Here is a 14,875-nt window from a genome sequence, read left to right on the forward strand (position 1 = left end):
ATTTTCGTCTCCCTTCGCTACCTGAATAATTTCTTTTATCTCGTCATACATTTCATCTATTTCTTCATCATCTGCAGAGCTAGTTGGCATATAAACTTGTACTACTGTAGTAGGCATGGGCTTTGTGTCTATCTTGGCCACAATAATGCGTTCACTATGCTGTTTGTAGTAGCTAACCCGCACTCCTATTTTTTTATTCATTATTAAACCTACTCCTGCATTACCCCTATTTGATTTTGTATTTATAGCCCTGTAATCACCTGACCAAAAGTCTTGTTCCTCCTGCTACCGAACTTCACTAATTCCCACTATATCTAACTTTAACATATCCATTTCCCTTTTTAAATTTTCTAACCTACCTGCCCGATTAAGGGATCTGCCATTCCACGCTCCGATCCGTAGAACGCCAGTTTTCTTTCTCCTGATAACGACGTCGTCCTGAGTAGTCCCCGCCCGGAGATCCGAGTGGGGGACTATTTTACCTCCGGAATATTTTTCCCAAGAGGACGCCATCATCATTTAATCATACAGTAGAGCTGCATGGAATGTGTAGGCCTGGATAATTGGCGAGCGTATTTTGGCGCCAGGCTTCCTCCCAGGTCGCCTGACAGACAGGAACTATCGGCTTTTCTTCTGGGTGACTTTGTCTCCCCTGCTGGAAAAAGTGCCATCGATGACTGGAAGCATTATGTGGCTGCTACATGACGGTGCTCCCGCCCATATCGGCATTAACGTCCGGACGCATCTCAGTCGTGACTTCCCTAGTCGATGAATCGGACGAGGCTTCCAGTGGCATGACCTGCTCGCTCACCGGATCTCAACCCGTGCGCTTTCTGGTTATGGGGCTATCTCAAAAGTTCCGTGTATGCAGAGCCCCTTACAGATGTGTAGACACCGGAGCAGTGTATTCATGTTGCCTTTGACACTGTTCGGATGCAGCCTGGCCGATGTGAACGAGTGAGACAGAACATGCTACGACGCGTAAAAGTGTGAGTTGAGGCACAAGCAAATCATTTCCAACACATACTGTGGTGTCACCGCCAGACACCACACTTGCTAGGTGGTAGCTTAAATCGGCCGCGGTCCATTTAGTACATGTCGGACCCGCGTGTCGCCACTGTGTAATCGCAGACCTAGCGCCACCACCAAGGCAGGTCTCGTGATACGAGAGAGCACTCGCCCCAGTTGTACGAGAACCTAGCTACCGACCAGATGTACGAAGCCTTTCTCTCTCATTAGCCGAGAGAGAGAATAGCCATCAGCTAAGTTAATGGCTACGAACTAGCAAGGCGCCATTAGCCATACAGTGATTGAACTTAAAGTCTCCTGTGTATCGTCAAGATCGATGTACCACAATGATATTAAAGATAAGTATTAATCCTGCTCCGTACTTTTCTTCCTAACATTAATTACGTATCCTGTTCCAGTACTTCACGCCCGTCTGCATTAGTCTAGCGTGCCATCTCAACTTCACGGTGTCGGCCCAGCTACCGACACAACACATACTGTAGCTGTTCCTGCATGGTACAGCATCTATTAGACGGCAGTATCTGTAACAATGTATGATTGAATAAGTTAGCATGGAAACCATGCATTTCTGGACATAAGTTCATTAGACCTTTTTTGTTCCGTATCCTCCCACTGATGAATCCCTAGAGTTTGTACACGGTGGAAAAATTACCGTGTGTACACAAATATATAGCCCAAGACTGTACAAATGTTCATTAGAGTATCGTGTAAAAATCTGAAGATAATCAGTGAAGCACTTTTCTTGATTTTTGCTAACAATGTTTCAACATTTTCAGGGTGAGGAAGAAATGCCGCACTTGGCAGCTGGCATTCGACTTCTCATCATAGTTCGGGACAGAAGTGTTCGTTTAAGACATAACATGAACTTCTTACAGATGTAAACGACCGATTTGTTTCGTCCATGACACCAATAAGGCCAACAAATAAAGCTAACAGAAAATAACAGTGGATACAGTAGTATCGTCTGTATTCAGTGAGGTACAGGAAACACAGTAGGCAGGCCACACTAGATTGCGCTTTATATTACACACAATGAGTCCGCTCTGTATGTCTGACGTCCAAGCTTACCTCCACACAACCATTACATACACGTAAGAGCAGCGTTCACTTTAGAAAAGCTATTCAAAGTGACCACCTTGCACTTGCAAACACTTCACCTCTTGCTGGATTATACTTTGCCGGGCCCTACGCAACACACATGCATCCACCACTGCCAAAGCGGCATGATCCCATACTGTTAGGTTGTGTACATCCGTGGGCAGAGTGAGCAAACTTATTCCTATAAGTGTCCTCACAAATAAAAATCTAATAGATTAAAGTCCGGGGAAGGTGGAGACCAGAATATTTGACCTCTGCAATCAATCCATTTCCCTGGAAACGCTTCATTTAAATGATTACATACATTCATTCTAAAGTTTGACCGTGCACCATCATGCTGAAACTACAGCTGTCGCTGAACACCAAGTAGACCGTTTTCACATGCATCAGGCAAAGTAATGGAAATAAATGTACGATACAGGGGAGCATTCAACTTGTCCAGCAAGAGATAAGGGGTCAAAGTACTCACCGCACGATTACAGCCCACAATTTATGCCATATCGTGCTTGAAAGCTATGTTTATGGGCGACATGTGGGTACCGTTATGACCAATAATGGCAGCTGTGGAGTTTGAAAATGCAATCACTAGTGATGCTAGATCCGTCACTCGATATCACATTATTTACAAAATGTTCGTTATCTACCACTTGTTGCAAAACCCATTCACAATACTGTGTTTATCGACTATTGTCTTCTAGCCGTTGGTACAGAGTTAACATTTAGTGATATAGATGCTGTTCTTCACCGTGCAACACTTCAGCAACCAGTCTTTGAGATACCTGAACTGTCTTGCAATATCATGGGTACTTTTGTGAGGTGATTGGTGAACTGTCTCAAGAATCTCGTCCTCTTTCTGTGGAGTACATTTAGTTCTTCGACCACTTCTGTCAATTCCTTTTAGACGAAAGTTACAAGTTTCGTGAAGGCAATGCTCTGGGCAACGAAAACTTTCTTATCGGGATGGTGTCTTTGAGGGTACTGTGCAGAATACACATGTACAACAATGGAAACTTGGTTGTTAGATGCACATCATCTGTGTATTCCATTGGGAAGTCGCCATGTATGAACCTGATACGACCAGTCATGGTTGTGCACAGTGATGTAAGTACAAACATACATGCAGTTTAATGGACCCACTGTCATGTGATGGGCTATTATCATGTGAAAAATTTATGTCCTGCTTATAAACGACGAGAAGTAGGAAATGGGGGTCTAAAAAATAAAAATGGAACCTGAAGAGGATTCGAACCTTATCTCCACGGTGGATGTGAGTTTGAGGTCCCAGCAGTCTAGCCAGAGAGCTACGACAGCTCGTACAGTAGTGTGGGGTGATATACATTCTTCTATACATTCTGAAGCACTGCCCTCTGCGACCCTGTTGACAGCTCCTCGTTTTCACAAATGCTGTTTCAAAATGCACCTGAGCTGATTTCGTTACATAAACTTTTATCTTATATTTGGATGATGAGTTGCATGCTGACCTCTGTCTACGGCATTTTTTCTTCACCCTTGATATTGCAGGCATCTCTTCCACCCCCATCTCTGTGTTCACCTCTTTCTCTCTCCCATATCTCTGCCCACCTCATCCTCCCATTTGTCCTTCCCTCCTTCCCATTCTCTCTCTCCTTCTACACCTCGCCTTCTCTCTGTCCATCTCCCATGCCCCTTTCTCTTGCTACATCTTCTTCCCTCTCCCTCTTTCCACATCCTCTTCCCCTTCCTCTGTCCATATCCTCCCGCTCCCTTCCTTTCCCATCTCCGCACTACTCCATTATATCTTCCACCTGCCTCAAGAATATCTCCACTCTCATCGTATATCTCCTCCTCCAACTCTCGCTGTCGATTCTGACCTCACCCAACTCTCTGTCCATCTCTTTCATCCACCCCTTCCATCTCCTGCTATCCCATTTCTGTGTCCAGCACATACATCTACTCTCTCACTATCCATTTCTTCCCTATCCCCTCTTTGTATGCAGCCATGTCTGTCCACAGGTGCAGCTCCTGCTATCAGCAAAAAAACACCTCCTTCCTTCTTTCTATCTCTTTCCTCTCCATTTAATCCTCCCTCCCCCCCTTTTCTGTCAGGACAACCCCCTCCATCTTCTCTCTGTTCATCTTTCCTTCCCGTTTTCTCCAAGCACCTCATCCATCCCCTCTTTGACTATCCATCTTCTCTCCAATCCCTGGTCAGATGTGTCCATCTGCACAGGTGGCCTCTGCAAAAGATGTCGACAAAGTAGGCTGATGATACTCTCAAACACAGGTGTCATGCAGGGCAACCTACACATTGAGGACTGGAAAACTGTGTCGTGTTCCTGATGTGTAGTCTGTACCGCAGAGCAAGGTGGATAAGTGGGCTGATACTATCCCCATATAATACAGCTGTCGTGTGGGGCAGCTTATATGCCTATATTCCAGGCGCTGGAGAAAACAGAAATTTATCCATACCCCAGCTCCTATTGGAAGTAGTAGTGTACAAATCCCACAGTGTTGATATTCGTGAGCCCTGCTGTTTCTGTGCCAAATTTGGTTCAAATCAGTCCAGGAGTTTGGGAGGAGATCCTGGAGATATACATATGTTCACATGTACTCTGTTTATAATGGCTCTGAGGACTATGGGACTTAACATCTGTGGTCATCAGTCCCCTAGAACTTAGAACGACTTAAACCTAACTAACCTAACGACATCACACACATCCGTGCCCGAGGCAGGATTCGAACCTGCGACCGAAGCGGTCACGCGATTCCAGACTGAAGCGCCAAGAACCACACAGCCACACCGGCTGGCTACTCTGCTTTATACATACATAGATATAACAGAAGTTCTGAAACAGATGGAAACAAAAATCACTATAAAATACCAAAATAAAAATGGATTAGCATTTTGTATTATGTATATCACATGATAACATTTGATTTGAGGAGTAGAGATGTGGGATCTTATATTGTCAAGAAAATGTATTTTCAATATTATGAATCTATAGTTATTGGTATTTTCATTAATTGAATTTAATAAAAAATCGTCTTTTATGTGGAACTATTGTTGGAATAGAGCTTTCTGTTCTGTTTCGATTAAGACACCGTGTTTGCTTCAGAACCCTTTTTAAAAAGGGTACAAGCAAAAAGAGGAGTCAAGCAACGCTCTCGTTTCAAGTTTAGCTAATAGAAATCATTCTCTAAAAAACCTGTTTTCTCGCTGTGAATAAACGGCGATTTGGACTTTGATTAAATGTTAGCAATTTTAAGAGTAATTTCCACAAAGGAAACGAAAACCGAGAACCTGAATCACACGAGGACATGGTCCTTCATTAATGCTTTGGAATATCTACCAATTTCATTGCCACACTACAGTTACAGCCCCCTCTCGGCCTATGTGAGTACCCGCATTTGGTTACACAATTACAACAAACCGGTTTATACAGTGTGTTAACTGTAAGACGGCAGAGTTGTGAGGGGAGTGCGTGGAAAAAGGAAGCAAGCATTGGCTGGCGAGGGGTGTGGAGCCGTGGGGAGGGGGGCGGGGGGGAGGACAAGGCACGCCTACCAGTTGCAGTGCTGGCACTACAAATTGCGCGTCATGCTTACACGAAAGCAGACGAAAGGCTTGGAAGTAAAACTCGCTTTAAATGTTGTTCGTAAACGAAACTGAAATCGTCATGTACATTAATATATATATATAAAAATGAATGTATGTATGTTTGTCTACTATGCGCTCACAAACCATTTATCCGATTGCAATGAAACTTTGGTGAGTTGTTCTCTGAACCCCCTAAAAGCGTAATGGACAATGTTTCAACAAATATGTCACTGTAGCATGCGTAGTGCAATTGATTAGGTAAAGGCTTGTCAAGCAGAGGACCCAGGTTCACTATTTCTTTTTTATTTTATTTCATTCCCCGCAATGTTAAACTATTAATTATAAAATTTAAATATACTTAAACAGGTCATATAGTATAAAGTAACTATCAATCTCTATGTATAAAAATGAATGTATATATGTCTGCCCTCTGTGTGTTCCCAAACCATTCATCCGATTGCGATGAAATTTTTGTGATTTGTTGTCCGTACGCCCACGAATGTTCCTAGCAAAAAAAAAAGAAATAAGACACATTCTTGAGGAGATATGACGTCGTAAACAATGAGATGCCACCGCGGGAAAATGCCCAGATTTATGCATCCACTATTTGAGAATGAGAGCACTTAGCGGCTAGCAACAAACGTTACATACAATTTCAAACCTTGACGAAAATTTTACTCGCTGACACCCCCCACAAAATAATGAAAGGAAAAAAGGTTGTCGCTTACTACATTTTCTCAGTACATACCGTAAATCTGCCGCAGTAGGCATGACGTTTAGTGTATTATTTCGTTACTATTAACTCTAATCGCAACAAATTTCGCATACAGTATCCACATATATCAGTAAATGCGCCGGCAAATTTATGTCTCTTTACGACATATAATTCAGGAGGTATGACGTGGTAAACATCGAGATGCGTGAAAAAGTGCTGCGTCAGGCATGACGTTTTGTTCTATTATTTCTTCACTACTAACACTATTCGCAACACGTTTCGCAAACGTGTTAAAAAAAGTATATAAAACCACGGGCGTATTCCTAAAAAAAACTCCCGAAATGGGCCAGCAACTGCCTCTTCACTCATTTTGATAATGTTCAGCACAACTTCACAATAAAAACACGCAGAACAGTACAGCGCAAAACAGTAACGAAGCAGACGACAATGGCTACCTTGTAAAACACAGTCAGCTACGTAATGTTGGCAGCAGTTGAAACTGCGTGCCTACCGAAGCCTCCCGACGATTACCGACTTTTACCGATTCAGGACTAGGGAGAGGTCTGCCATCTAAAAGTTTACACACTGTATCTGTATACCAAGAGTCTCTCCTACAAGTGTCTAGCGCATTTCCTCTGATGTTTAGGCAGATATTTCTAATTTGTATTTTCCAATGTTTAGCTGGATTCATCGCTGACTAATACTACTCATCGAGTCTTTCATGCGAAGTCCAGTGTCGACGGAAACGTCGATTTGCGTCCCATTCCAACAAAATGATTTGGCCAAAAAAGCGGAATGACATGTGCCCATTCGACAGCGAGTTCTCGTATTAGTCTAGTACGATATTTGTTTTATTTATATTTATTAATAGGGACGGTGAGAATTTTTAAAATGTGTTTATAATAGTCTACTTCCTTGATTACGTTACGTACAGAATTGCAGGTGTGTGAACTTTAAGGAAAATCAACGTAGTTTTTTTAATCATTTATTAGCGTAACTTAGGGTTTCATTGTTTATAATACTGTCTTTCCTTCTATTTATTTATCTCTACTACTATCACTCTAACATTTAAATGGCTGTCAATTGTTTTCCTACGGCACCTCTGTCCACCTTCAGTTCGGTCTTACTGTGATAGAGAGTCATAGGTTTTTGTTATTTCAAATTATCTCGACTAATTTACAATTACCATTATACCTATGGATATTACTGCTGTTACAGCACCATATACTACTTATATAATAACAAATAATAGAACTATTACAATTACAAAAATGTGGCTAATGGTTCTACCACCACCTATATTTTTATTTATTTATTTTTCAGCAAATGCTATTACTGTAACTGGAAAAAAATTCTGCTATTACTAATACCAGTATTCCGACATTTCTACTGTGATTACAAATGATCACTATTCGTCTTTTTTCGTGGTCTGAAACGTATATAAATACACGCATAGAATTTAGTTCTGTCGAAATGTATCTACTTTCTCGGTACATTCCATAGCGTATCGGCGATGCTGTCGCGTCCAGCAAAATTTTGCTTTCTGCGGACGACATACTAGCGGATCAAAGCATATTACTTACATTTCACTGATTCGTCTCGGCCTTCTTGTATACACTTGTGACCACCTCCCTTGATTTATTCCGTTCCAGGGCCAAGTGAGGACAGAGAAATCTGACTTCGTCTGCATTCCCTCGGATCGCATACAGTCCTTATTCGTCACAGTTGTGGTGTCTGTTGACTTCTGTTATGCCCTGCTTTGCCTGCGACAGCATCATCTACAACATTCTAGGTATCAGAGCCTTCTTTTACTCTAATTATGTCATAAACCGTCTTACCTCTTAAAGGATGCCTAGCAGTCTTTGGTATGTCATCAGCTATGGAACCTTCCCATAGAAAATGATCTGGTGCGGCGATTTCGACACAGTCACTGCAGGTCGTTGCCCTTCTACCAGTTCTGTTCAGCTATGAGGGATACGGACCACGTCCAGTAAGGTAGTGGACTAGCCCCTACTTGGTTCAAAATGTGTCATCTGAAGCCATTCTTCTACGCCAGGAAGAAAGTGAGATATCCTCCTTCCTGAGTCTGATGAGGCTCAATCTCTGCTGTCATTCTGCGAACATTAAATTCTTTATTACTATTGGGCTTGTTGCTGGTTCTCCGAGAACTCCATGGATTTTTTCATATTGTTTATTCTTAAGCCATTAGAGGACAGCCTTTTTTCTTATTTTTGCATTGTGCGTCCAGGGCATATAACCCTATTGATGTAGTTAGGACTTCTGTAGACATGCTGCTGAATGCTCCACAGCATCAAAGCATAATTTCTCGCTCCACTTTTCTCACTGCGGCGACAAGTTTGACTAGTCGTACGTTATACTCCCAAATACTGGCAGCATAGTCCACAATTGCAGCTGATATAGACTCATGATACAGTCTATTAACACTCAGGGGCAAACGGAACTTCCTGTGTCCCCTATTAATAATTTTTTTCATTATAGAATTCCCGTTTCCTTGCTGTAATTTCTATGTAGGCATGGTGTACAGTGTTTATCCTGGGGTACACTCAAATATCGGCTGACGGTACGTCTTCCAGTTATCTCCAGGTTTATTTTAATCGAAGGATCTCTGAAAGGTATCCCTTTCAGTAAAATATATGTCGACTACTCTGCAACCATCTTGAAGTACACCTACGAGCACCACTCACGCAACATTCCAAGTAGTTTGCACATTAATTTTCGGGCATATCTCGGCTGTCGGCGTGCATTAAAAGTAACAAATCGTCAGCATATGTAACAACTCGTAACAATTACTGACTGCTTTGCGTAGTGGTTCTAAGTTAACTTGTCAAATTTTAGGGATCGCACACAGAGACCTGAGTGTATCCTTTCGTAAAATCGGGTGGTTACAATTAAAGTGCAGGTACTGACGGTGGTAGAGTATGGACTGTAATTATTGTACGGCAGCGGGACTTAGTAGATGTGCTGATGGATTAATCTGGAACTGATTTACGCTGGAAAAAGATTAGTTCCAGTTTTGGCCGCCTGGTGCAAATCTGACGCCGTACAGTGTTTGTATGACGGTACGACTTCCACGCTGTCGTTTGACAAGCCATAATGTGAACGGACGGTATCAATGTCGAGAAATAGACCGTGCTCTGTAAGTGAAAGTGTTTTATGCGAAAGGCAGCAATACAGTGCTGCACTGAGAGAGTGTCGCCGAATGAGTGGTTTGAGGACATGCTCCATACCATTAAATAGTTCAAAGAACATGATAATGAAATTCTGAAAACACAGGAGAGCTTGGTTTGGCACCTGCAAAGGAAGAGGTTCTTTGCCGATGGAAGTTCCTGACGAAGTTGCTGTTGCTGTAACTGGCCATGCACATGTGCCCCGTTTAGTGCAAGTGCTGGAGCAGTGTCACGAGAATTGTCCATCCAGTGGTCAATAGTAAGGAAGGTTGTACTGTCTCCAGAATGATATTTTCACTCTGCAGCGGAGTGTGCGCTGATATGAAACTTCCTGGCAGATTAAAACTGTGTGCCCGACCGAGACTCGAACTCGGGACCTTTGCCTTTCGCGGGCAAGTGCTCTACCATCTGAGCTACCGAAGCACGACTCACGCCCGGTCTCACAGCTTCGGTAGCTCAGATGGTAGAGCACTTGCCCGCGAAAGGCAAAGGTCCCGAGTTCGAGTCTCGGTAGGGCACACAGTTTTAATCTGCCAGGAAGTTTCGTTGTATTGTCTGTTTTTCACTGGTACCCATACTAGATCAGACGGTGCAGCAACTGAAAGCACAGGGTCTGAAGGAACGCACTGAGTTTGCTCTTCGCTTTCTGGCACGGGTATAGGTTGATGACATGTGGCCAGGCCATATTCCGTGGCGTGACGAGGGACAGTTTACACTACAGGGTACAGTGAAAACACTTAGCTGCCAAATTTGGGGTCCTGTTAAAACGCTTGTTGTGCAGAAAGAGACGCTCGTCGTATCTGACTGTGTGGTGTGGATTTACAAGCATTTTCATACTTGGCACGTTCGTCTTTGAAGAGAATACAACTAGAAGGCCTGTCAAGTGAATCGTCACGTCTTCTAGTAATCAAGTCCTTCTTGTAGAGTAGGTGACTCCTGTTTTGCAAGAGCGCAGCTGTGTGAAGCCATTGTTTTCATGCGAGATGGGGCAACGTATCATGTTCCCCGCCCAGTGAAAGATCTGCTTACATGCAGTCTTCCACAAAGGTGCTATCTCCAGAGGTTTGCCAGTTGCATCTCCTGCAGAATAAACTGACTTTAATCTGTGTAACTTTTGGCTCTGGGGGTGTCTAAAAGAATGCATTTACCAGGGACACTTTCAGTTTCTTCCTGATCTGAGAGCCAATATACAGGAACACATTACTAAAATTTCACTGGAATTGCCGTGAGCAATTGTTGATCAAGTCACTTTAAGGATGCAGCATCTCATCAACGTTTCCGTTGCTCATACTGAACAAACTGATTACTAGGCAGTTACTAACAGAATCAATATTATGCCTTTCTCAGTTGTTTGATCTTTTGTGCACAGGTCCTTACGCTTTTCTCACTTGTTTGGCATTTCTTCCCACGTCTCGTTCCTAATCCATTACAATGGAAACATTTCTATACGTCTTTTTCTATTGACAGCGCCAAATTTGCACCTGGTGGCCAAAATTGGAACTAACTTTTTTCCAGCGCAATTCGGTTCCTCTTCAGTGCATCAGAATATCTCTCAAGTTTGGCTGCTATATGATAATTACAGCCACACAGGACCTCCGTTAGTTGCTGCTCTTTAATTATAACCACTCAGTATTAAATAACGGGTACAAGTCTTCGTGAGACTTGAACCCATAACTCGCAGTGTGTGGCATCTCACACTGCTGGGAAAAAAAATGTTCGACCTCGCTCTCCAAGGTCAGTTGTGGCGGAATGCTTCTATACTCCCCCCCCCCCCCCCGTCCTCCTTAACCTGCCCACCTTAAAATGGTTTGCTGTCGGCTGCATTATCACCACCTTTGTTTGTTGTTGACGCGTGTTACTGATATTTGTTAGGATCTCCTAGACAGTGCCTCGTGAACTCTGCACATGTTTTCTTCAGTACGGTAATGTACAGTACAAAATGTGTTCGCATCGATGTGAGAGTTTTAACTTTCATTGATGTGAGAGTTTTAACTTTCCAAAGTTTGATGAAATCGTTAGTCAGTGGACGGAGTAAGGTGTCAGTTACGTAATCAAGAAATAGACAAAAAAATACGACGGATTTAAAATAGCGAGTGATTACAATTCTGCTATCAGACAAGAGCATCATTCAGAGGAACAACTTCAGGGCACCTGTGATGGGGATTTGTCTGTTAAAAATAATATAGACCCCAGCAACAATTTTGCACACTTTATTTTTTATCTCTCGAGTGCAAATTTTGTGTGTTAATTTAAACAATGCAGTTTTGTTTTATGTGGAAATTTACTTGCTACAGAGGGAGTATAATTTTTTTATAACGTAAATTTCGGTTCTCTAAGAGTCCATTTATGTTTACTGTTTGTAAAGACCACACAAAAGTGTGTGATTTTGTGTGATAAACAGTAAAACGCCACAGGCTTTACTTAATGCAATAAAATAAACAGGGAGCGTATGAATAACATTTAAATAATTGTAAAAATAAATGTTGTGTGACACAAATTAAAATTTCAAACGATTTCTCCCTTAAATCTCGGTTGAAACATAGGAATCCCGGAGACCCTACCTCATAGTATGTGTTGGAAGAACTTTGTGAGAAAGTCTGCAGATTTAGTTGTGTTGAATGATTGTGAAGTTAGTCTCCACTTGACGAACAATACAATCAAGATGCTGTCACTAGTACATAATCAATTTTCTTCGCCAAGGCTTAGCAGTGTACTGAAATATGCCTGATACAAATCAATTTAGAGGATCACTCGATGAAAAGCTGCAATAAATAATTTCTGTGCCAGATGGAGTACTATGATCTCTGCAGAAAAATAGTATATATACTAAGATTGATCTTGTTTTGTCGCATTCTGGTGTCTTTACACTTTAGTGGCGAAGAGAGTTTAGACTGATGGGAATATTTCCGTTTGTTATTTAATAATAACGATTCAAGTGAGCAAATTGGTGTACGAAATTATTGCTGTCCTGTAGCACTTTTTACTGTAGAGAAGCCGGAGGAGTTTGGCTGTTCTTCGAGGCTGTAAAAGGCGGAAAGGGGAAGCGGTTTAATTCCTGGGTGGCTGGGACAGTGTTAATATGACCACTTGCGCGGTAAGTAAAAATGAATCGAGTATAATTGACACCACTGTCAACAGCTTGCAGTCTTAACTTTCCGATTTCACGGTCAAAACATAAAAGGAACAATACTTTCCTCCAGGTCAGCTCAACAGAGAAGCCCTCCGCCTCCTGCATACCGATCTAAAGCTAGACAGGTATTTTTTCTAGATCGTAAAACTAACCATAATAATGAAGTATGACACTAGAAAACAACCTATTCTTAACTCTCGCTAACGTAAATCCCTTTCGAGTGCTGCTTATAACATTCCATCGAGAATCATCCTCAAATTGCGGGCGTATCTGTTTTTCAGAATTATTAAATTATTTTTCTCTCACCAACCAGTCAACAATTTTTCTATTCCAGTCAGTAAATGCACATCACACAGAATGAGCTTATACCGTGCAATTTGAAATCCTGCTGAATTTTGTACTATATTGTCTTCTCTGTCATGTATATTACGTGAAGAAGTTTCGTTCATTTTGTGTGCATAGTACAAAAAATTTTATGTTTTAAGCGTTTCGTTAACTTATGCGTTTCGTTAACTTATGCGTTTCGTTACCTATTATCATTATTGTAATCGTTTTCTATCATGATAATAAGTTATGTATCATTTTCAATTAACAAATGACGCATACGTGAAATGGTAAACTAAAAAATAAAATAAAAAATAAGAAACTACGAATGTGAAACGTAAATTAACAATTTAAAACATAAAAAATAAAAGTAAGTAAATAATTTGAATAACAATGAATTTTTTAGATATTTTAATGAGGTACGTCGAAAAAATTCCAACAGCACATTGTGTACAGCTTATTTTCCAAAAATTGTATCTCAGAAACCAGTTTCATTACACAGAGATGTGTGTGGCTTTAAGTATTCCTTAATTTGTATTATAATAAATGATTTCATTATTCAAAATTATCCATGATGGTGTGATATTTTACAAAATTTTACATTATTACAGAAGTTGATTACATAGTTTTCAAGAGTATGAATTTACCCATCAACATTTATGTCAAAGGCATCGTTTCGAAGATATCCCCTATAACCCCAAAAACCCAACCTACCTTTTGGAGTGTTTTACCCGTTAAAAGCGAAACTGGACGCATACCAAATAGTAATTATTGCACTATTTTGCTCCTTCTGCACACATGTAAAGTTTCATATAGGTCGTTAATGCCACTTATAAATGTCCCCTTGTGAGATGTCTGTTCTTTAAGTTTTCGTTCTAAATTTATGTTTTGTTGTAAAGTCAATTTAAAGTGCTCGTAATTTCGTACGGAAATGCTGCATTACAACTTAAGTTTTAACTGAGGAAGCAAATTAGGTTTATTTAATTGTACTGTGTATGTATCTATGACTCAGTTGCTTCTAAGAGTAAATCAGTCTTCATATGCTTTGGTGCATAGTGAACATTTGGAAGGGTCATAAAGTGTCCCGCAAAGCACAACACGCAGCACAGGGGCTGGTATTTCTCACGTATGAATGATAATTTGGAACCCACATATTAATGATAACTTGGAGCCCTAACGGAAACAAAATTCGAAGTAAAGCAATAACGTTTTAAGGTTTACCGATGACATTGTAAAATCAGTTGAACGGAGTGAATCATGTTTTGAAAATAGATCATATGATGTACGTCAACAGAAGTGTAACAGAGTATAGTCGAATTGAATAAAGTGGTACAGTCGAAGTAAAATTAGGAAATGAGACATTACAAGCCGTAAAGCTGTTTTCCTGTTTAAATGGAAACAAGAAGTTGTGTTTTACTCAAAGCAGACTCTGCAAAACGTATCCTTTGTTACGATATCTGTATGGTGCGAAAAGTGGCAAATGACCATGAATAAAGAAAAGTGTGAAGTACTACAGTAAATCCGCTAAATTTCGATTATCCGGTAAGTCTCAAAAACCTGAAGGCTGTAAATTCAACTAAATACTTAAGGTTTACAATTACTAAATTGGAACGATCACATAGATAGTGTTGTGCTAGAGTAAACCAAAGACTTCGATTCACTGGCGGAACACTTCAAAGGTGCAACAGGTCTACTAAAGAGGCTGCTTACACCGCGCTTGTCCCCCCTATTCTGGATTACTGCTGTGCCGTGTGGGATCCGCATCAGGTGGGACTGACAGATGACATCGAAAAGGTCAAAAGCTCGTTATGTAT

This window comes from Schistocerca piceifrons, chromosome 2 (genome assembly GCF_021461385.2).
Source record: "Schistocerca piceifrons isolate TAMUIC-IGC-003096 chromosome 2, iqSchPice1.1, whole genome shotgun sequence".
NCBI classification, from domain to species: domain Eukaryota; kingdom Metazoa; phylum Arthropoda; class Insecta; order Orthoptera; family Acrididae; genus Schistocerca; species Schistocerca piceifrons.